The sequence below is a fragment of the Anomaloglossus baeobatrachus genome, chromosome 4, assembly GCF_048569485.1.
Source record: "Anomaloglossus baeobatrachus isolate aAnoBae1 chromosome 4, aAnoBae1.hap1, whole genome shotgun sequence".
NCBI lineage: Eukaryota > Metazoa > Chordata > Amphibia > Anura > Aromobatidae > Anomaloglossus > Anomaloglossus baeobatrachus.
The window spans coordinates 457,956,620-457,979,522 of NC_134356.1; the positions used below are offsets into that span (position 1 = coordinate 457,956,620).

At 46.8% G+C, this 22,903-nt stretch overlaps 3 non-coding genes across 3 annotated transcripts; all 3 read left to right on the forward strand.

Annotated features, from left to right (window-relative positions):
- The first annotated feature begins 6,562 nt into the window (after positions 1 to 6,562).
- Positions 6,563 to 6,634, forward strand: TRNAD-GUC (transfer RNA aspartic acid (anticodon GUC)). Its single transcript has one exon. It is a non-coding gene; the product is annotated as a tRNA-Asp (tRNA).
- A 529-nt stretch (positions 6,635 to 7,163) lies between these two features.
- TRNAF-AAA (transfer RNA phenylalanine (anticodon AAA)) lies at positions 7,164 to 7,237 on the forward strand. The gene has a single exon. It is a non-coding gene; the product is annotated as a tRNA-Phe (tRNA).
- A 13,356-nt stretch (positions 7,238 to 20,593) lies between these two features.
- On the forward strand, positions 20,594 to 20,667 carry TRNAI-AAU (transfer RNA isoleucine (anticodon AAU)). Its single transcript has one exon. It is a non-coding gene; the product is annotated as a tRNA-Ile (tRNA).
- Positions 20,668 to 22,903: the final 2,236 nt, after the last annotated feature.

Genomic DNA, 22,903 nt, shown 5'->3' on the forward strand with positions numbered 1-22,903 from the left:
CCCTCATATGGTTATATGACTAGAGAAAAATAAAAAAAGTTGTGGGTTTTGGAATATGGGTAGAAAACAATCAAAAGCTCTCCAGTGATTTATACTATCAGTCATGTGCCCTGTGTTCATTTTCTCATGGTGTGTCGTCAAAGAGCCCAGGATGGCCAATCCTCGTTAGTATAGTGGTGAGTATCCCCACCTGTCACGCGGGAGACCAGGGTTCAATTCCCCGACGGGGAGGCAAGTTTACTTATTGCCGCAGCTCTTCAAATTAACAGGAAAAGTTCATTGATTTCGATAATATTTGTATCAAGAAGCTGGTTATTCTTTATTGTTTGATTGTCACTCATGGGTGCATCAACTATAAAAAATCACCACATCTGGGACAAATCCATCCCATAATAACAGCTTATTGCGAAAACAGAGGTTTGATTAACCATCGGAGAGAGTAGTTAAATTCTTGCTACAGTTCTTCGAATTAACATGAAAACTTCATTGATCTGGATATTAGTATTGAGACGCTGTTAATGTTTGATTGTCACTCACTACAGGTGCATAAACCACCAAAAATCACCCCATGTGGGACAAATCCATCCCATAAAAACAGCTTATTAAGAAAACAGAAAAAAGTAGTCCTGGCCACAAGAGTAGTATTATCCATTAGATCCCATCTCGTACAGAACTTCATCTACTCCTAAGCAACCACAGAGGCACGATTGTGATCACACATACTTCCACTACCTTCTGTAAAGGTAAACACAGCACACATGGCCGGTTAGCTCAAATGGTTAGAGCGTGGTGCTAATAACACCAAGGTCGCGGCTTCGATCTCCGTACGGGCCAGAAGCTCATTTTTAGAGGTTACATTCCATACTCTAGTCATGTTGGTCCATGTTGAAGTATGTAGCATTTTCTTTGCATAGTCTTTTCTGTTTTTACTACTTAAATAATGAGCAAAAAATATTACAAAAATAAACTGCAATGAAGTGAGATGCCCTGAGGTGAACACAGTCGAAAGCTGCTACAAAAACATACTAGTGTCATTATAGTAGACATAAAAGTGGACAAGTTAAGGTGTTATCAAAAGGGTTAAATGACTTAGGGGTACTCAACTCCCACTTGGAAACACACAAAAAGGGACGCCCCACATCAAAATCACTTCACTCTCAACCGGCTCAAAAAGATTATAGGCATTACAGCTGGCATCGAAGTAGGAAGAAAGGCAATTTTCACAGATGTAAATAAGTAATTCATGTTTTTAAATGGTTACATGGCTTTGGGCCCCTGATGTCACATTACCAACACCCAGCTAATTATGCCTCTCGTCTCCTTCACGTCACTCTACATCGGGCAAAATGGGTTGTTGGCATGAAATCTGGCATGTATGTGGGCAGGCAGACACTTTTTACTGATTGAAATAAGCAACTACTATTTTTAAAGGGTTAAATGACTTAAGTTCACTGATATCACCTGACCAATACATACAAAGGGTTGCCTGGCATCAAATTCAATTCACTCCAGATTTATCCAAATGGGTTCCTGACATAAAAGCAGACAACAAAATGGGCAAGCAAACACTTTTTACTGATTCGAACAAGTGGTGTTTTTAAAGAGTTTTCTAGTTATTCCCAAAATATTAAAGTTGGTTTCCAGTTGAAGAAAATCCCTTTCCACCAGCCTAGAGTGAATAGATTTTGATGCACGGCATCCTCTTCTGTTTGTTCACATCGTGAGATGAATGGCTCAAAGTCATTGAACCTTTTACAAACACCATTTATTTATTCAATCGGTGAAAACTGGCAGTCTGTCCACATTAATGCCAGCTGTTATGCACGAGCCCGTTGGGGCCAGCCTGTAGTGAACTAAATTTGATGGGAGAAATCACTTTCTGTGTGTTTCCAGTGTGAGATCATTGATCCAATGTGACTTTTTACCCTTTTGATAACATTCTTTGGTGTCTACTTTGATGCCCATTTTCATATCACTTGTATACTTTTGGTAGCTGCTTTAACGTGTATTCATCTAGTACTGACGGAGGTACTGGTGGTGTAAATGAGAACTGACGGTGGTGCTGGTAATTTTTGTACTGATGGTGGTTTTGGTTATGTATAAATGTAAATGTTATAATTGTTAATTTTTAATACGAGACTAGATCATTTATAGGATCAGTGTGCTGCACTGAAAATACAGGTGTTTGAATGAGGTCCTATATGTCAGATGAACAAGTGTTTGCCTAAAGCTCCTGTATGTTAAAGACAGTCGTCTGATCATGCGGCCAACTGCTATCTCACCCGACTCTCCCATACACAGGAGCGCTCACTGTGCCGAGCGCTCCTGTGTGCAGTAAGAGAAAGCCAATGGCAGCGGCTGATCATGCCTTTTCGGCCAACTGCTATCTTAGCAGACTCTCCCATACACAGAGGTGCTCACTCTGCCGATTGCTGCTGTGTGCTCTATGAGTTAGCCATTGCTGGCAGTGGCTGATCCCTTAGAGAATAGAAGGATTTACAGTCCGAAATTGGACATCCCGGGTCCTTATCTCCCCCGACAATCATTAGCCAGAGGCACCTATACAAATTATACTGTCGTCCGAGCCTGGCAATATCGGCGGGTTCGGCCAACTTTAGACTAACATGTATGGACATGTTAACTACTATCTAAAGAGTATTGGCACTTTAAGAATATGCGCACACTATGTCTTTTAGATGTCTGCTAACCAAACGAGTTTTCAGGCGAAAGCTGCTTCAGGAAATGCCAGAGTCTTATGTCATGATGCTTCTTTTGGTCGTCTTTTCCAACATTTTTTGCCACTGTTTTTTAGATTAAATTGTATTCAATAAACGAATTAGCAGCCTCTAAGCGGAAGTTATACGAAAAAATGTTCAGGGCACTTTTTTTAACCTCTTCGCCTCTTTGAAAAAAATGAAGCTGTTAACTCCTTCACGACCATGGACAGAAAGATCCGTCCTTGTGCCCTGGGCCTTAACGACCAAGGACGGATCTTTCCGTCATGGCGAAATCGCGGCACCGGAGCCTCCGGTGACTGCGATCGGTTAACATAAACTGCAGATTCGGGGAGGAGGGGACCTGTACCTGACCTCAGGAGGGGTGGTGTCTCCTCCCCGGACCTACGGAGGCTGTGATTGGCTGACGAACACCGCTCAACCAATCACAGCCACTGTAATGTTCCAGCCACTTAAAGTGACTGAAACATTGAAATCCATCCCTGGCCAGTGCAGCTATAGCACTGGCCATTGGCTGGAGCTGGGTGACCTCACTGGATCTCCCTCCCCCAGCTCCAATAACTCTGATTGGAGAGATCGGCCTTGTGACCGATTTCTCCAATCACAGTGTACCTGTTGCCGGTGACCGCCCCCGTCATCGTCCCTGCAGCACGCCAGCACAGTGAGTGTACACAGTGCAATGGCAGGGCGACAAGCTCCGGTCCCATGCTGTTATGAGACCGGAGCATGGGACCCGGAAGTTGCCGTGCTGCCATTGCACTGTATGAAACCGGCCTCCCGATCCACCGCCGCTGCCCTCCGCCGCGATCTGCCACCCGCATCCCCACCCCTCGTATCTGCTGCCCGCACCCTCACCCCCACACCTCCCGATCCGCCGCTGCCCTCCGCCGCGATCTGCCACCCGCACCCCCACCCCACGTATCTGCTGCCCGCACACTCACCCCCACACCTCCCGATCCGCCGCCGCCCTCCGCCGCGATCTGCCACCCGCACCCCCACCCCTCGTATCTGCTGCCCGCACACTCACCCCCACACCTCCTGATCCGCCGCTGCCCTCCGCCGCGATCTGCCACCCGCACCCCCACACCTCCCGATCCGCCGCCGCCGCCCTCCATCTGCCACAGTGCCACCGGTCCCCCCCGATCTGCTGCCCGGCCCCTTTCCCTCGTGATCGGCTGCTCGTCCCCTCACCGCCGTGATGTGCGCTCCCTCCCCTGTCACCGCCATGATGTGCGCTCCCTCCCCTGTCACCGCCGCGATGTGCGCTCCCTCCCCTGTCACCGCCGTGATGTGCGCTCCCTCCCCTGTCACCGCCGTGATGTGTGCTCCCTCCCCTGTCACCGCCGTGATGTGCTCTCCCTCCCCTGTCACCGCCGTGATGTGCGCTCCCTCACCTGTCACCGCCGTGATGTGCGCTCCCTCACCTGTCACCGCCGTGATCTGCGCTCCCTCACCTGTCACCGCCGTAATCTGTGCTCCCTCCCCTGTCACCCCCGTGATGTGCGCTCCCTCCCCTGTCACCCCCGTGATCTGTGCTCCCTCACCTGTCACCCCCATGATCTGTGCTCCCTCACCTGCCACCCCCGTGATCTGTACTCCCTCACCTGTCACCCCGTGATCTGTGCTCCCTCACCTGTCACCCCCATGATCTGCTGTCCGCTCTCCCTCACCTCTCACCCCCGTGATCTGTGCTCTGCTCACCTGTCTCCTCCGTGATCTGTGCTGCGCTCCCTCCCCCACCTCTCACCCTCCCCGATCGGCTGCCTCCTTCATCTCCTGTGATTCAGCTGCGTAGATCCATCCTGTAGGGTAACTATCCCCAATCTCACCTCCCACTCCCTTTCCCACCCATCCCCCCATCCCCCCCTCCCCCCATCCTCTGCCGCTCCTGCATCAACTGTGCCCTCTCCCATCCGCCCCCACCCTATCCCAGCCGCCGTCTCACAATCACAGATGCTCCCCTTATATGCCGCTGCCCCCCCATCTGCTTCCCCCCCCCCATCTGCCGCTGTTTTTTTTTCAATGCCATAGGGGTCTAGTTTCCAAAATGGGGTCACATGTGGGGGAGCTCTACTGTTTCGGCACCTCAGGGGGTCTCCAAACAGCATGGAATACGCTAATTATCCCAGACAATTTTGCGTTTGAAACGTCAAATGACGCTCCTTGCTTTCCGAGCCCTGCTGTGCGCCCAAACATTTGATTTCCACCACATATGAGGTATCTGCGTACTCAGGAGAAATTGCACAATACATTTTATGGTGCAATTTTTCCTGATACCTTTGTGAAAAAAAAAGCTACCTGGTTGAAGTAACAATTTTGTGGTAAAAAACTTTTTTTTTATTTTCACAGCTCAACTCTATTAACTTTTGTGAAGCCCCCAGAGGCTCAAAGTGCTCAATAAACATCTAGATAAATTCCATGAGGGGTCTACTTTCCAAAATGGGGTCACATGTGGGGGAGCTCCACTGTTTCGGCACCTCAGGGGCTCTCCAAACGCAACATGGTGCGGCTAACGATTCCAGCTAATTTTCTGTTCAAAAAAGTCAAATGGCGCTCCTTCCCTTCCGAGTCCTGCCGTGCGCCCAAACAGTGGTTTTTCGCCACATATGAGGTATCTGCGTGTTCAGTAGAAATTGCCCAACAAATTTTTTTAGGTTCATTTAATCCTGCTACCCTTGTGAATATGCAATATTTGAGGCTAAATTAACATTTTTGTTGCAAAAAGTAAAATGTTCATTTTTTCCTTCCACATTGCTTTAGTTACTGTGAAGCACCTGAAGGGTTAATAACCTTCTTGAATGTGGTTTTGAGTAGCCTGAGGGGTGCCGTTTTTGGAATGGTGTCACTTTTGGGTGTTCTGTGTCATGTAGACCTTTCAAAATTGCTTCAAATGTGATGTGGTCCCTAAAAAAAGTGGCTTTGCAAATTTTGTTGTAAAAATGAGAAATTGCTCATAAACTTTGAACCCCTATAACTTCCTTAAATTTTTTTTCCCAAAATTGTTCTGATGTAAAGTAGACATGTGGGAAATGTTATTTATTAATTATTTTGTGTCATATGTCTCGTTGGTTTTAGAGCATAAAAATTCAAAGTTTGAAAATTACAAAATTTTCAAAATTTTCGCGAAATTTCCGTTTTTTTCACAAAGAAACGCAAAAAATATCGGCCTAAATTTACCACTAACATGAAGCCCAATATGTCACGAAAAAACAATCTCAGAATCACCGGGATCTGCTGAAGCGTTCCAGAGTTATAACCTCATAAAGTGACACTGGTCAGAATTGCAAAAAATGGCCTGGTCTTCAGGGTCAAAATAGGCTTGGGGCTGAAGGGGTTAAAAGAAGTTGAAAAGACTAAACACATGAACAGCAAGTTGTTTTACATTGCAATGCATATGTTGGTTTTTTTTTTAGCACTGATTTAGCAGTTCTTTAGCAGGGAGGATCCTCAGTGAATCTGCAGTAATTGTACTGATCTGGAGAATCATGTTGATGGGTAATTTCTACTGCACATTAAATGTCATAACAAAAAATGAAAAATGATAGGAAATTTCCTGGTTTTTGTTTCAAATTCACCTCACTTGGAATATTTTTTTCCCGTTTTCTGTACATGATATGGTAGAAAGAATAGTGTGATTCAAATCTACAAGTCGTCCTGAAAAAAACAAGCCCTCATATGGTTATATGACTAGAGAAAAATAAAAAAAGTTGTGGGTTTTGGAATATGGGTAGAAAACAATCAAAAGCTCTCCAGTGATTTATACTATCAGTCATGTGCCCTGTGTTCATTTTCTCATGGTGTGTCGTCAAAGAGCCCAGCATAGCCAATCCTCGTTAGTATAGTGGTGAGTATCCCCGCCTGTCACGCGGGAGACCGGGGTTCAATTCCCCGACGGGGAGGCAAGTTTTCTTATTGCCGCAGCTCTTCAAATTAACAGGAAAAGTTCATTGATTTCGATAATATTTCTATCAAGAAGCTGGTTATTCTTTATTGTTTGATTGTCACTCATGGGTGCATCAACTACAAAAAATCACCACATCTGGGACAAATCCATCCCATAATAACAGCTTATTGCGAAAACAGAGGTTTGATTAACCATCGGAGAGAGTAGTTAAATTCTTGCTACAGTTCTTCGAATTAACATGAAAACTTCATTGACCTGGATATTAGTATTGAGAAGCTGTTAATGTTTGATTGTCACTCACTACAGGTGCATAAACCACCAAAAATCACCCCATGTGGGACAAATCCATCCCATAAAAACAGCTTATTAAGAAAACAGAAAAAAGCAGTCCTGGCCACAAGAGTAGTATTATCCATTAGATCCCATCTCATACAGAACTTCATCTACTCCTAAGCAACCACAGAGGCACGATTGTGATCACACATACTTCCACTACCTTCTGTAAGGGTAAACACAGCACACATGGCCGGTTAGCGCAGTTGGTTAGAGCGTGGTGCTAAAAACGCCAAGGTCGCGGGTTCGATCCCCGTACGGGCCAGAAGCTCATTTTTAGAGGTTACATTCTATAATGTATGTTTAGTGCTGTAGTGCACATTTGGTGCTGCTTTTTGTTTTTTCTTTATTGAATTGGTCGGTGGTTGACCTCCACCTTGCTTTGCACCCCAGTTTGGGATGTGTTCCATCTGTCTGGATTTTGGCGGTTGGTGACTGTTCACATTGGGTCGTCGGGCTTTGTCCGCGGGCTGTTTGCTTCACGCAGCGTTTGCTTGGACCTGTCCCGCCCACAGCCATGACTCAGTCATGGGTACGGGATTGAAATAGACCAGGTGAGTGCTGCTAAGAGCAGTTCTACTATTCATATGTGAGGCCGTATGGCACATTTTATAAAAATATTTTAGTGTAGGACTGCTTCAAATGAGATTTGCCGTGACGTGGCGAAGCAGCTCAAGAAATTGCAATTTTTTGCCAAAAATCTCAAAAATTTTTTAAAATAAGTACAGTTTGGAATGTTTAGTGCTGTAGTGCACATTTGGTGCTGCTTTTTGTTTTTTCTTTATTGAATTGGTCGGTGGTTGACCTCCACCTTGCTTTGCACCCCAGTTTGGGATGTGTTCCATCTGTCTGGATTTTGGCAGTTGGTGACTGTTCACATTGGGTCGTCGGGCTTTGTCCGCGGGCTGTTTGCTTCACGCAGCGTTTGCTTGGACCTGTCCCGCCCACAGCCATGACTCAGTCATGGGTACGGGATTGAAATAGACCAGGTGAGTGCTGCTAAGAGCAGTTCTACTATTCATATGTGAGGCCGTATGGCACATTTTATAAAAATATTTTAGTGTAGGACTGCTTCAAATGAGATTTGCCGTGACGTGGCGAAGCAGCTCAAGAAATTGCAATTTTTTGCCAAAAATCTCAAAATTTTTAAAATAAGTACAGTTTGGAATGTTTAGTGCTGTAGTGCACATTTGGTGCTGCTTTTTGTTTTTTCTTTATTGAATTGGTCGGTGGTTGACCTCCACCTTGCTTTGCACCCCAGTTTGGGATGTGTTCCATCTGTCTGGAATTTGGCGGTTGGTGACTGTTCACATTGGGTCGTCGGGCTTTGTCCGCGGGCTGTTTGCTTCACGCAGCATTTGCTTGGACCTGTCCCGCGCACAGCCATGACTCAGTCATGGGTACGGGATTGAAAGAGACCAGGTGAGTGCTGCTAAGAGCAGTTCTACTATTCATATGTGAGGCCGTATGGCACATTTTATAAAAATATTTTAGTGTAGGACTGCTTCAAATGAGATTTGCCGTGACGTGGCGAAGCAGCTCAAGAAATTGCAATTTTTTGCCAAAAATCTCAAAATTTTTAAAATAAGTACAGTTTGGAATGTTTAGTGCTGTAGTGCACATTTGGTGCTGCTTTTTGTTTTTTCTTTATTGAATTGGTCGGTGGTTGACCTCCACCTTGCTTTGCACCCCAGTTTGGGATGTGTTCCATCTGTCTGGATTTTGGCGGTTGGTGACTGTTCACATTGGGTCGTCGGGCTTTGTCCGCGGGCTGTTTGCTTCACGCAGCGTTTGCTTGGACCTGTCCCGCCCACAGCCATGACTCAGTCATGGGTACGGGATTGAAATAGACCAGGTGAGTGCTGCTAAGAGCAGTTCTACTATTCATATGTGAGGCCGTATGGCACATTTTATAAAAATATTTTAGTGTAGGACTGCTTCAAATGAGATTTGCCGTGACGTGGCGAAGCAGCTCAAGAAATTGCAATTTTTTGCCAAAAATCTCAAAAAATTTTTAAAATTTTTTTTAAAATAAGTACAGTTTGGAATGTTTAGTGCTGTAGTGCACATTTGGTGCTGCTTTTTGTTTTTTCTTTATTGAATTGGTCGGTGGTTTACCTCCACCTTGCTTTGCACCCCAGTTTGGGATGTGTTCCATCTGTCTGGATTTTGGCGGTTGGTGACTGTTCACATTGGGTCGTCGGGCTTTGTCCGCGGGCTGTTTGCTTCACGCAGCGTTTGCTTGGACCTGTCCCGCCCACAGCCATGACTCAGTCATGGGTACGGGATTGAAATAGACCAGGTGAGTGCTGCTAAGAGCCGTTCTACTATTCATATGTGAGGCCGTATGGCACATTTTATAAAAATATTTTAGTGTAGGACTGCTTCAAATGAGATTTGCCGTGACGTGGCGAAGCAGCTCAAGAAATTGCAATTTTTTGCCAAAAATCTCAAAATTTTTAAAATAAGTACAGTTTGGAATGTTTAGTGCTGTAGTGCACATTTGGTGCTGCTTTTTGTTTTTTCTTTATTGAATTGGTCGGTGGTTGACCTCCACCTTGCTTTGCACCCCAGTTTGGGATGTGTTCCATCTGTCTGGATTTTGGCGGTTGGTGACTGTTCACATTGGGTCGTCGGGCTTTGTCCGCGGGCTGTTTGCTTCACGCAGCGTTTGCTTGGACCTGTCCCGCCCACAGCCATGACTCAGTTATGGGTACGGGATTGAAATAGACCAGGTGAGTGCTGCTAAGAGCAGTTCTACTATTCATATGTGAGGCCGTATGGCACATTTTATAAAAATATTTTAGTGTAGGACTGCTTTAAATGAGATTTGCCGTGACGTGGCGAAGCAGCTCAAGAGATTGCAATTTTTTGCCAAAAATCTCAAAATTTTTAAAATAAGTACAGTTTGGAATGTTTAGTGCTGTAGTGCACATTTGGTGCTGCTTTTTGTTTTTTCTTTATTGAATTGGTCGGTGGTTGACCTCCACCTTGCTTTGCACCCCAGTTTGGGATGTGTTCCATCTGTCTGGATTTTGGCGGTTGGTGACTGTTCACATTGGGTCGTCGGGCTTTGTCCGCGGGCTGTTTGCTTCACGCAGCGTTTGCTTGGACCTGTCCCGCCCACAGCCATGACTCAGTCATGGGTACGGGATTGAAATAGACCAGGTGAGTGCTGCTAAGAGCAGTTCTACTATTCATATGTGAGGCCGTATGGCACATTTTATAAAAATATTTTAGTGTAGGACTGCTTCAAATGAGATTTGCCGTGACGTGGCGAAGCAGCTCAAGAAATTGCAATTTTTTGCCAAAAATCTCAAAATTTTTAAAATAAGTACAGTTTGGAATGTTTAGTGCTGTAGTGCACATTTGGTGCTGCTTTTTGTTTTTTCTTTATTGAATTGGTCGGTGGTTGACCTCCACCTTGCTTTGCACCCCAGTTTGGGATGTGTTCCATCTGTCTGGATTTTGGCGGTTGGTGACTGTTCACATTGGGTCGTCGGGCTTTGTCCGCGGGCTGTTTGCTTCACGCAGCGTTTGCTTGGACCTGTCCCGCCCACAGCCATGACTCAGTCATGGGTACGGGATTGAAATAGACCAGGTGAGTGCTGCTAAGAGCAGTTCTACTATTCATATGTGAGGCCGTATGGCACATTTTATAAAAATATTTTAGTGTAGGACTGCTTCAAATGAGATTTGCCGTGACGTGGCGAAGCAGCTCAAGAAATTGCAATTTTTTGCCAAAAATCTCAAAATTTTTAAAATAAGTACAGTTTGGAATGTTTAGTGCTGTAGTGCACATTTGGTGCTGCTTTTTGTTTTTTCTACATTCTATAATAGTCTAGTCATGTTGGTCCATGTTGAAGTATGTAGCATTTTCTTTGCATAGTCTTTTCTGTTTTTACTACTTTAATAATGAGCAAAAAATATTACAAAAGAAGGGAATTTTGTTTACTTACCGTAAATTCCTTTTCTTCTAGCTCCTATTGGGAGACCCAGACAATTGGGTGTATAGCTTCTGCCTCCGGAGGCCACACAAAGTATTACACTTTAAAAAGTGTAACTCCTCCCCTCTGCCTATACACCCTCCCGTGGATCACGGGCTCCTCAGTTTTGGTGCAAAAGCAGGAAGGAGAAGACTTATGAATTGGTCAAGGGTAAATTCAATCCGAAGGATGTTTGGAGAACTGAACCATGAACCAAAAGAACAATTCAACATGAACAACATGTGTACACAAAAGAACAACCAGCCCGAAGGGAACAGGGGCGGGTGCTGGGTCTCCCAATAGGAGCTAGAAGAAAAGGAATTTACGGTAAGTAAACAAAATTCCCTTCTTCTTTGTCGCTCCATTGGGAGACCCAGACAATTGGGACGTCCAAAAGCAGTCCCTGGGTGGGTAAAAGAATACCTCAATAAAAAGAGCCGAAACGGCCCTCCTCTTACAGGTGGGCAACCGCCGCCTGAAGGACTCGCCTACCTAGACTGGCGTCTGCCGACGCATAGGTATGCACTTGATAGTGTTTTGTGAAAGTGTGCAGACTAGACCACGTCGCTGCCTGACACACCTGCTGAGCCGTAGCCCGGTGCCGCAATGCCCAGGACGCACCCACGGCTCTGGTAGAATGGGCTTTCAGCCCTGAAGGAAGCGGAAGCCCTGAAGAACGGTAGGCTTCGAGAATCGGTTCCTTGATCCACCGAGCCAAGGTTGACTTGGAAGCCTGCGAACCCTTACGCTGGCCAGCGACAAGGACAAAGAGCGCATCTGAACGACGCAGGGGCGCCGTGCGAGACACGTAGAGCCGGAGTGCTCTCACCAGATCCAAAGAGTGCAAATCCTTTTCACATTGGTGAATTGGATTAGGGCAAAATGAAGGTAAGGAGATATCCTGATTGAGATGAAAAGGAGATACCACCTTAGGGAGAAATTCCGCGACCGGACGCAGAACCACCTTATCCTGGTGAAACACCAGGAAGGGGGCTTTGCATGATAGCGCTGCAAGCTCAGACACTCTCCGGAGTGATGTAATTGCCACTAGAAAGGCCACCTTTTGCGAAAGACGTGATAAAGAGACATCCCGCAGCGGCTCGAAAGGTGGTTTCTGAAGAGCCGTTAGCACCCTGTTAATATCCCAGGGTTCCAGCGGACGCTTGTAAGGTGGGACTATGTGGCAAACTCCTTGCAGGAACGTGCGGACCTGCGGAAGCCTGGCTAGACGCTTTTGAAAAAATACAGAGAGCGCCGATACTTGGCCCTTGAGAGAGCCGAGTGACAAATCCTTGTCCATTCCGGATTGGAGGAATGAAAGAAAAGTGGGTAAGGCAAATGGCCATGGAGAGAAACCGTTAGCAGAGCACCAGGATAAGAAGATTTGCCAAGACCTGTAATAGATCTTGGTGGACGTTGGCTTCCTGGCCTGTCTCATGGTGGCAATGACATCCTGAGATAACCCTGAAGACGCTAGGAGCCAGGACTCAATGGCCACACAGTCAGGTTGAGGGCCACAGAATTCAGATGGAAAAATGGCCCTTGTGACAGCCAGTCTGGGCGGTCTGGAAGCGCCCACGGCTGACCCACCGTGAGATGCCACAGGTCCGGGTACAACGACCGCCTCGGCCAGTCTGGAGCGACGAGAATGGCGCGACGGCAGTCGGACCTGATCTTGCGTAACACTCTGGGCAGCATCGCCAGAGGAGGAAACACATAAGGCAGTCGGAACTGCGACCAGTCCTGAACTAACGCGTCCGCCGCCAGAGCTCTGTGATCCTGAGACCGTGCCATGAATGCCGGGACTTTGTTGTTGTGCCGTGACGCCATGAGATCGACGTCCGGCGTTCCCCAGCGGCGACAGATCTCTCGAAACACTTCTGGGTGCAGAGACTATTCCCCCGCATCCATGCCCTGACTGAGAAAATCTGCTTCCCAGTTTTCTACGCCCGGGATGTGAACTGCGGAGATGGTGGAGGCTGTGGCTTCCACCCACTGCAGAATCCGCCGGACTTCCTGGAAGGCTTGACGACTGCGAGTGCCGCCTTGGTGGTTGATGTATGCGACGGCAGTGGCGTTGTCCGACTGGATACGGATCTGCCTGCCCTCTAGCCACCGCTGAAAAGCCAATAGGGCTAGATACACTGCTCTTATTTCCAGAACATTGATCTGAAGGGAAGACTCTATCGGAGTCCAAGTTCCCTGAGCCCTGTGGTGGAGAAAAACCGCTCCCCACCCTGACAGGCTCGCGTCCGTGGTGACCACAGCCCAGGTTGGGGGTAGGAAGGATTTTCCCTGCGATAGAGAATTGGGAAGGAGCCACCACTGAAGTGACGTCTTGGTTGCAAAGGAAAGAGAGACGTTCCTGTCAAGGGAAGTCGACCTCCTGTCCCATTTGCGGAGAATGTCCCATTGGAGCTGCCGTAGATGGAATTGCGCGAACGGCACTGCCTCCATCGCTGCCACCATCTTCCCCAGGAAGTGCATGAGGCGCCTTAAGGGGTGTGACTGACTCCGAAGAAGTGATTGCACCCCTGCCTGCAGAGAAAGCTGTTTGTCTCGCGGTAGCTTGACTACCGCTGACTGTGTATGAAACTCCATCCCGAGGTAAGTCAATGATTGGGTCGGTGTCAACTTGGATTTTGGGAAGTTGATGATCCACCCGAACTGCTGGAGAGTTGTCAGAGCGACTGTAAGGCTGTGTTAACACGCCACCCGAGAAGGGGCCCTGACTAGGAGATCGTCTAGGTAGGGAATCACCGAGTGGCCCTGAGAGTGTAGGACCGCCACGACGGATGCCATGACTTTGGTGAAAACCCGTGGGGCTGTCGCCAGGCCGAAAGGCAATGCCACGAACTGAAGGTGTTCGTCCCTGATGGCGAAACGCAAGAAGCGTTGATGTTCGGGTGCAATCGGCACGTGGAGATAAGCATCTTTGATGTCGATCGATGCTAGGAAGTCTCCTTGTGACATCGAGGCGATGACCGAGCGGAGAGATTCCATCCGAAACCGTCTGGTTCTCACGTGTCTGTTGAGCAGTTTGAGGTCCAGAACGGGACGGAATGATCCGTCCTTTTTTGGCACCACGAACAAGTTGGAGTAAAAGCCGCGACCACGTTCCTGAAGGGGAACAGGGATCACAACTCCTTCTGTCTTCAGAGCGTCCACCGACTGAAAAAGTGCGTCGGCCTGAGCGGGGGGCGGAGAGGTTCTGAAGAAACGAGCCGTAGGACGGGAGCTGAACTCTATCCTGTAACCGTGAGACAGAATGTCTCTCACCCATCGGTCTTGAACATGTGGCCACCAGGCGTCGCCAAAGTGGGAGAGCCTGCCACCGACCGAGGATGCGGCTAGGGGATGCCGAGAGTCATGAGGAGGCCGCCTTGGAGGCAGTGCCTTCTGCGGCCTTTTGGGGGCGTGACTTGGACCGCCACACATAGGAGTTCCTCTGGCCTTTCTCCTGCCTGCTGGACGAAGAGGATTGGGACTTGGCGGAGGGACGAAAGGACCGAAACCTCGATTGTATTTTCCGTTGTTGAGGTCTCTTAGGTCTGGACTGGGGTAAGTGTAATACTATTGTATGTTCTGAGGATTTCGATAGCGTTAGGGCAATGACAACCAGAGACGAGTTCTTGGTACAAGATGTTTATAATATGTAACCACGGTAGGTACAGAACGGAACAAACACAGCAGAACAAACACACGAAATACTTTCCCGAAACGGAGCGAAGGGAATTCCCGGGGCCACGCACCGGACTCCCCCAGGGAGACCACCAGAGCGAACCCCTATACAGGGACTGTCCGACAATCACCCCGGAAGGCCTAAATGCGCAGCAGCCGGGACACAAGGGGCAAGTGGTAAGGTCCAGGAGTGTCCGTACGGGATGATAGTCCAGAGTGGTTACAAACCGGGAGGAAACCGGGCAGAAGTGCTGAACACAGACGGCAGACGGAGTCCAGGCACAGCTTGAAGAAACCGGGTATGGTCCAGAGTCGGTCGGTATTCTTTCAGGAGGATCCAAAGGCAATCAGGAAATAGAAGCAGCAAGGCAAGAGCACACAGCAAGCAGTATACTCAGGCACTGGACTAGGCAACAGAACAGTAAACTCCATGTTAACCGAGGGCAAGCTTTTGTCAAAAGAGAACTGGAAAACCCGGAAACCTGACAGTAAGGAGGAGTCCTTTCCCTTGGATTCCTTAATAATCTCATCCAATCATTCGCCAAACAAGCGTTCGCTAGAAAACGGCAAACCGGTTAAGAACCTCTTGGAGGCCGAGTCTGCCTTCCATTCGCGCAGCCACATGGCCCTGCGGACTGCCACAGAGTAAGCGGATGCCACAGCTGTACGGCTAGCAGAGTCCAGGACTGCGTTCATGGCGTAGGAAGAAAAAGCTGACGCTTGAGAAGTCAAAGACGCAACTTGCGGAGCAGAATTACGTGTGACAGCATTAATCTCAGCCAGACAAGCCGAGATAGGTTGGAGTGCCCACACGGCTGCAAAGGCCGGGGCAAAAGACGCGCCCGTGGCCTTATAGATGGACTTCACCAGGAGCTCTATCTGCCTGTCAGTGGCATCCTTTAGCGATGAACCATCTGCCACCGATACCACAGATCTAGCCGCCAATCTAGAGACTGGAGGATCCACCTTGGGACATTGAGCCCACCCCTTAACGACTTCAGCGGGGAAGGGGTAACGCGTGTCAGTGAGGCGCTTAGTAAAGCGCTTGTCCGGAACCGCTCTGGGCTTCTGGACAGCGTCTCTGAAGTTAGAGTGATCGAAGAACGCACTACGTGTACGTTTGGGGAATCGAAACTGGTGTTTCTCCTGCTGAGACGCCGACTCCTCCACAGTAGGAGGCGGGGGAGAGAGATCCAACACCTGGTTGATGGACGAGATAAGATCATTCACTAATGCGTCCCCTTTAGGTGTATCAAGGTTAAGGCGACGTCAGGGTCAGAACCCTGAGCTGCGACGTCCGCCTCGTCCTCCAGAGAGTCCTCAATCTGGGAACCCGAGCAGCGTGAAGAAGTCGGGGAAGATTCCCAGCGAGCCCGCTTAGCCTGTCTAGGACTGTGGTCCTGGCAGGAGTCCTCTGCGTGGGACCTAGGGCCCAACCTGGGAGCGCGCTGCGGCTCGGATCGAGAGGGGCCTGGAGGTGACGATCCAACAGGGGCCGGGGCCTGTGTAAGGACCGGTCTGGACTGCAAAGCTTCTAGCAGCTTGGCAGACCATTTGTCCATAGACTGAGCCATGGATTGTGAAAGTGACTCAGAGTTTCTCAGCAAAAGAGGAGAACTCTGTCCCTGCCGCCTGGACAGGGGGAGCAGGGGGATCTACATGAGCCGAGGGGTCCACTAGTGACCGAGGCTCCGGCTGAGCAAGTGAAACAGGGGTTGAGCATTGCTCACAGTGAGGGTAGGTGGAACCCGCAGGTAACATAGCCCCACAAGAGGTACAGGCCGCAAAAAACCCCTGTGCCTTAACAGCTTTGCTCCTTGTGGACGACATGCTGTTGTCTCCTAGGAGAATGATCACTGAGGGTATATGGGCAAAAACAGGGTATACAGCCCGACCGAACAGAAATATATATATATATAAATACGTATCTATTCCGGCACTCTAGGGGGGACCAGCACCGGGTGACCGGTGTGGCTTACCGACCGCTAACAAGCGGAGTGTGTGCCTCCAGATTCCCAGCCTTAGGTCCCCCGGAGCTGCAGAGCTGTTCCTGAGAATCCTCCACCGGCAGAATTCCCAAAAAATGGCTGCCGGAGATCTCAGGGGAGGAGTGGAGCCGTGGGCGGCGCCAGGAAAGTGCGGGAATCCGGGGTCCCCACAGTGATCAGTGAGGGGGGAGGAAACATGCAGGATGCTCCAGCCCTCACATCCGACGTCAGGTCGGCAGTCCCGCCCTTACCCCTGACAGGCAGGCCCGGGGGCGGGATTTTTGCGACTAGGCCGCGATGAAGCCGGGGACTAAATTTCATACCGCGCCCGACAAGCAGGCATGGTCGGCGCGGAAGTCCGCCGGTCTTCTCAATTCAGCAGCTGCCGCAGCGTCCGGGAAGAAGGTGCGCTCCTGCACAGTCCCCAAAGGGAACATAGAGTACCTTAGAGTTGCAGGGCCCGGTCCTTGAGGTTGCATAGACTCCGGTCCGGCAGATTCCCACAGGGGCTGCGGAGGGAGCACGGTCCCAGCAAATGGATGACCGTTCAGGATCCCACTTCTCCCAGAGCCGCTAAGGGATGGTGAAGGAGACGGCATGAGGCTCCGGCCTTTGTACCCGCAATGGGTACCTCAACCTTAACAACACCGCTGACGTAGTGGGGTGAGAAGGGAACATGCCGGGGGCCCCGTGGGGGCCCTCTTTTCTTCCAACCGACATAACTAATATGAGAATGCATGAGTGGATGTGTGCCTCCTTCCACACAAAGCATAAAACTGACGAGCCCGTGATCAACGGGAGGGTGTATAGGCAGAGGGGAGGAGTTACACATTTTAAAGTGTAATACTTTGTGTGGCCTCCGGAGGCAGAAGCTATACACCCAATTGTCTGGGTCTCCCAATGGAGCGACAAAGAAATAAACTACAATGAAGTGAGATGCCCTGAGGTGAACACAGTCGAAAGCTGCTACAAAAACATACTAGTGTCATTATAGTAGACATAAAAGTGGACAAGTTAAGGTGTTATCAAAAGGGTTAAATGACTTAGGGGTACTCAACTCCCACTTGGAAACACACAAAAAGGGATGCCCCACATCAAAATCACTTCACTCCCAGCCGACTCAAAAAGATTATAGGCATTACAGCTGGCATCGAAGTAGGTAGAAAGGCAATTTTCACAGATGTAAATAAGTAATTCATGTTTTTAAATAGTTACACGGCTTTGGGCCCCTGATGTCACATTACCAACACCCAGCTAATTATGCCTCCCGTCTCCTTCACGTCACTCTACATCGGGCCAAATGGGTTGTTGGCATGAAATCTGGCATGTATGTGGGCAGGCAGACACTTTTTACTGATTGAAATAAGTAACTACTGTTTTTAAAGGGTTAAATGATTTAAATTCACTGATATCACCTGACCAATACATACAGAGAGTTGCCTGGCATCAAATTCAATTCACTCCAGATTGATCCAAATGGGTTCCTGACATAAAAGCAGACAACAAAATGGGCAAGCAAACACTTTTTACTGATTCGAACAAGTGGTGTTTTTAAAGAGTTTTCTAGTTATTCCCAAAATATTAAAGTTGGTTTCCAGTTGAAGTAAATCCCTTTCCACCAGCCTAGAGTGAACAGATTTTGATGCACGGCATCCTCTTCTGTGTGTTCACATCGTGAGATGAATGGCTCAAAGTCATTGAACCTTTTACAAACACCATTTATTTATTCAATCGGTGAAAACTGGCAGTCTCTCCACATTAATGCCAGCTGTTATGCACGAGCCCGTTGGGGCCAGTCTGTAGTGAACTAAATTTGATGGGAGAAATCACTTTCTGTGTGTTTCCAGTGTGAGATCATTGATCCAATGTTCCTTTTTACCCTTTTGATAACATTCTTTGGTGTCTACTTTGATGCCCATTTTCATATCACTTGTATACTTTTTGTAGCTGCTTTAACGTGTATTCATCTAGTACTGACGGAGGTACTGGTGGTGTAAATGACAACTGACGGTGGTGCTGGTAATTTTTGTACTGATGGTGGTTTTGGTTATGTATAAATGTAAATGTTATAATTGTTCATTTTTAAGACGAGACTAGATCATTTATAGGATCAGTGTGCTGCACTGAAAATACAGGTGTTTGAATGAGGTCCTATGTCAGCTGAACAAGTGTTTGCCTAAAGCTCCTGTATGTTAAAGACAGTCGTCTGATCATGCGGCCAGCTGCTATCTCACCCGACTCTCCCATACACAGGAGCGCTCACTGTGCCGAACGCTCCTGTGTGCAGTAAGAGAAAGCCAATGGCAGCGGCTGATCATGCCTTTTCGGCCTACTGCTATCTTAGCAGACTCTCCCATACACAGAGATGCTCACTCTGCCGATTGCTGCTGTGTGCTCTATGAGTTAGCCATTGCTGGCAGTGGCTGATCCCTTAGAGAATAGAAGGATTTACAGTCCGAAATTGGACATCCCGGGTCCTTATCTCCTCCGACAATCATTAGCCAGAGGCACCTATACAAATTATACTGTCGTCCGGGCCTGGCAATATCGGCGGGTTCGGCCAACTTTAGACTAACATGTATGGACATGTTATCTACTATCTAAAGAGTATTGTTACTTTACGAATATGCGCACACTATATCTTTTAGATGTCTGCTAACCAAACGAGTTTTCAGGCGAAAGCTGCTTCAGGAAATGCCAGAGTCTTATGTCATGATGCTTCTTTTGGTCGTCTTTTCCAACATTTTTTGCCACTGTTTTTTAGATTAAATTGTATTCAATAAACGAATGAGCAGCCTCTAAGCGGAAGTTATACGAAAAAATGTTCAGGGCACTTCTTTTAACCTCTTCGCCTCTTTGAAAAAATGAAGCTGTTAAAAGAAGTTGAAAAGACTAAACACATGAACAGAAAGTTGTTTTACATTGCAATGCATATGTTGTTTTTTTTTAGCACTGATTTAGCAGTTCTTTAGCAGGGAGGATCCTGAGTGAATCTGCAGTAATTTTACTGATCTGGAGAATCATGTTGATGGGTAATTTCTACTGCACATTAAATGTCATAACAAAAAATGAAAAATGATAGGAAATTTCCTGGTTTTTGTTTCAAATTCACCTCACTTGGAATATTTTTTTCCCGTTTTCTGTACATGATATGGTAGAAAGAATAGTGTGATTCAAATCTACAAGTCGTCCTGCAAAAAACAAGCCCTCATATGGTTATATGACTAGAGAAAAATAAAAAAAGTTGTGGGTTTTGGAATATGGGTAGAAAACAATCAAAAGCTCTCCAGTGATTTATACTATCAGTCATGTGCCCTGTGTTCATTTTCTCATGGTGTGTCGTCAAAGAGCCCAGCATAGCCAATCCTCGTTAGTATAGTGGTGAGTATCCCCGCCTGTCACGCGGGAGACCGAGGTCCAATTCCCCGATGGGGAGGCAAGTTTACTTAAAGTCGCAGCTCTTCAAATTAACAGGAAAAGTTCATTGATTTCGATAACATTTGTATCAAGAAGCTGGTTATTCTTTATTGTTTGATTGTCACTCATGGGTGCATCAACTACAAAAAAATCACCACATCTGGGACAAATCCATCCCATAATAACAGCTTATTGCGAAAACAGAGGTTTGATTAACCATCGGAGAGAGTAGTTAAATTCTTGCTACAGTTCTTCGAATTAACATGAAAACTTCATTGACCTGGATATTAGTATTGAGAAGCTGTTAATGTTTGATTGTCACTCACTACAGGTGCATAAACCACCAAAAATCACCCCATGTGGGACAAATCCATCCCATAAAAACAGCTTATTAAGAAAACAGAAAAAAGTAGTCCTGGCCACAAGAGTAGTATTATCCATTAGATCCCATCTCATACAGAACTTCATCTACTCCTAAGCAACCACAGAGGCACGATTGTGATCACACATACTTCCACTACCTTTTGTAAGGATAAACACAGCACACATGGCCGGTTAGCTCAGTTGGTTAGAGCGTGGTGCTAATAACGGCAAGGTCGCGGGTTCGATCCCCGTACGGGCCAGAAGCTCATTTTTAGAGGTTACATTCCATAGTCTAGTCATGTTGGTCCATGTTCAAGTATGTAGCATTTTCTTTGCATAGTCTTTTCTGTTTTTACTACTTAAATAATGAGCAAAAAATATTACAAAAATAAACTACAATGAAGTGAGATGCCCTGAGGTGAACACAGTCGAAATCTGCTACAAAAACATACTAGTGTCATTATAGTAGACATAAAAGTGGACAAGTTAAGGTGTTATCAAAAGGGTTAAATGACTTAGGGGTACTCAACTCCCACTTGGAAACACACAAAAAGGGACACCCCACATCAAAATCACTTCACTCCCAACCGGCTCAAAAAGATTATAGGCATTACAGCTGGCATCGAAGTAGGTAGAAAGGCAATTTTCACAGATGTAAATAAGTAATTCATGTTTTTAAATGGTTACGCGGCTTTGGGCCCATGATGTCACATTACCAACACCCAGCTAATTATGCCTCCCGTCTCCTTCACGTCACTCTACATCGGGCAAAATGGGTTGTTGGCATGAAATCTGGCATGTATGTGGGCAGGCAGACACTTTTTACTGATTGAAATAAGTAACTACTGTTTTTAAAGGGTTAAATGACTTAAGTTCACTGATATCACCTGACCAATACATACAGAGGGTTGCCTGGCATCAAATTCAATTCACTCCAGATTGATCCAAATGGATTCCTGACATAAAAGCAGACAACAAAATGGGCAAGCAAACACTTTTTACTGATTCGAACAAGTGGTGTTTTTAAAGAGTTTTCTAGTTATTCCCAAAATATTAAAGTTGGTTTCCAGTTGAAGTAAATCCCTTTCCACCAGCCTAGAGTGAACAGATTTTGATGCACGGCATCCTCTTCTGTGTGTTCACATCGTGAGATGAATGGCTCAAAGTCATTGAACCTTTTACAAACACCATTTATTTATTCAATCGGTGAAAACTGGCAGTCTCTCCACATTAATGCCAGCTGTTATGCACGAGCCCGTTGGGGCCAGTCTGTAGTGAACTAAATTTGATGGGAGAAATCACTTTCTGTGTGTTTCCAGTGTGAGATCATTGATCCAATGTTCCTTTTTACCCTTTTGATAACATTCTTTGGTGTCTACTTTGATGCCCATTTTCATATCACTTGTATACTTTTTGTAGCTGCTTTAACGTGTATTCATCTAGTACTGACGGAGGTACTGGTGGTGTAAATGACAACTGACGGTGGTGCTGGTAATTTTTGTACTGATGGTGGTTTTGGTTATGTATAAATGTAAATGTTATAATTGTTCATTTTTAAGACGAGACTAGATCATTTATAGGATCAGTGTGCTGCACTGAAAATACAGGTGTTTGAATGAGGTCCTATGTCAGCTGAACAAGTGTTTGCCTAAAGCTCCTGTATGTTAAAGACAGTCGTCTGATCATGCGGCCAGCTGCTATCTCACCCGACTCTCCCATACACAGGAGCGCTCACTGTGCCGAACGCTCCTGTGTGCAGTAAGAGAAAGCCAATGGCAGCGGCTGATCATGCCTTTTCGGCCTACTGCTATCTTAGCAGACTCTCCCATACACAGAGATGCTCACTCTGCCGATTGCTGCTGTGTGCTCTATGAGTTAGCCATTGCTGGCAGTGGCTGATCCCTTAGAGAATAGAAGGATTTACAGTCCGAAATTGGACATCCCGGGTCCTTATCTCCTCCGACAATCATTAGCCAGAGGCACCTATACAAATTATACTGTCGTCCGGGCCTGGCAATATCGGCGGGTTCGGCCAACTTTAGACTAACATGTATGGACATGTTATCTACTATCTAAAGAGTATTGTTACTTTACGAATATGCGCACACTATATCTTTTAGATGTCTGCTAACCAAACGAGTTTTCAGGCGAAAGCTGCTTCAGGAAATGCCAGAGTCTTATGTCATGATGCTTCTTTTGGTCGTCTTTTCCAACATTTTTTGCCACTGTTTTTTAGATTAAATTGTATTCAATAAACGAATGAGCAGCCTCTAAGCGGAAGTTATACGAAAAAATGTTCAGGGCACTTCTTTTAACCTCTTCGCCTCTTTGAAAAAATGAAGCTGTTAAAAGAAGTTGAAAAGACTAAACACATGAACAGAAAGTTGTTTTACATTGCAATGCATATGTTGTTTTTTTTTAGCACTGATTTAGCAGTTCTTTAGCAGGGAGGATCCTGAGTGAATCTGCAGTAATTTTACTGATCTGGAGAATCAT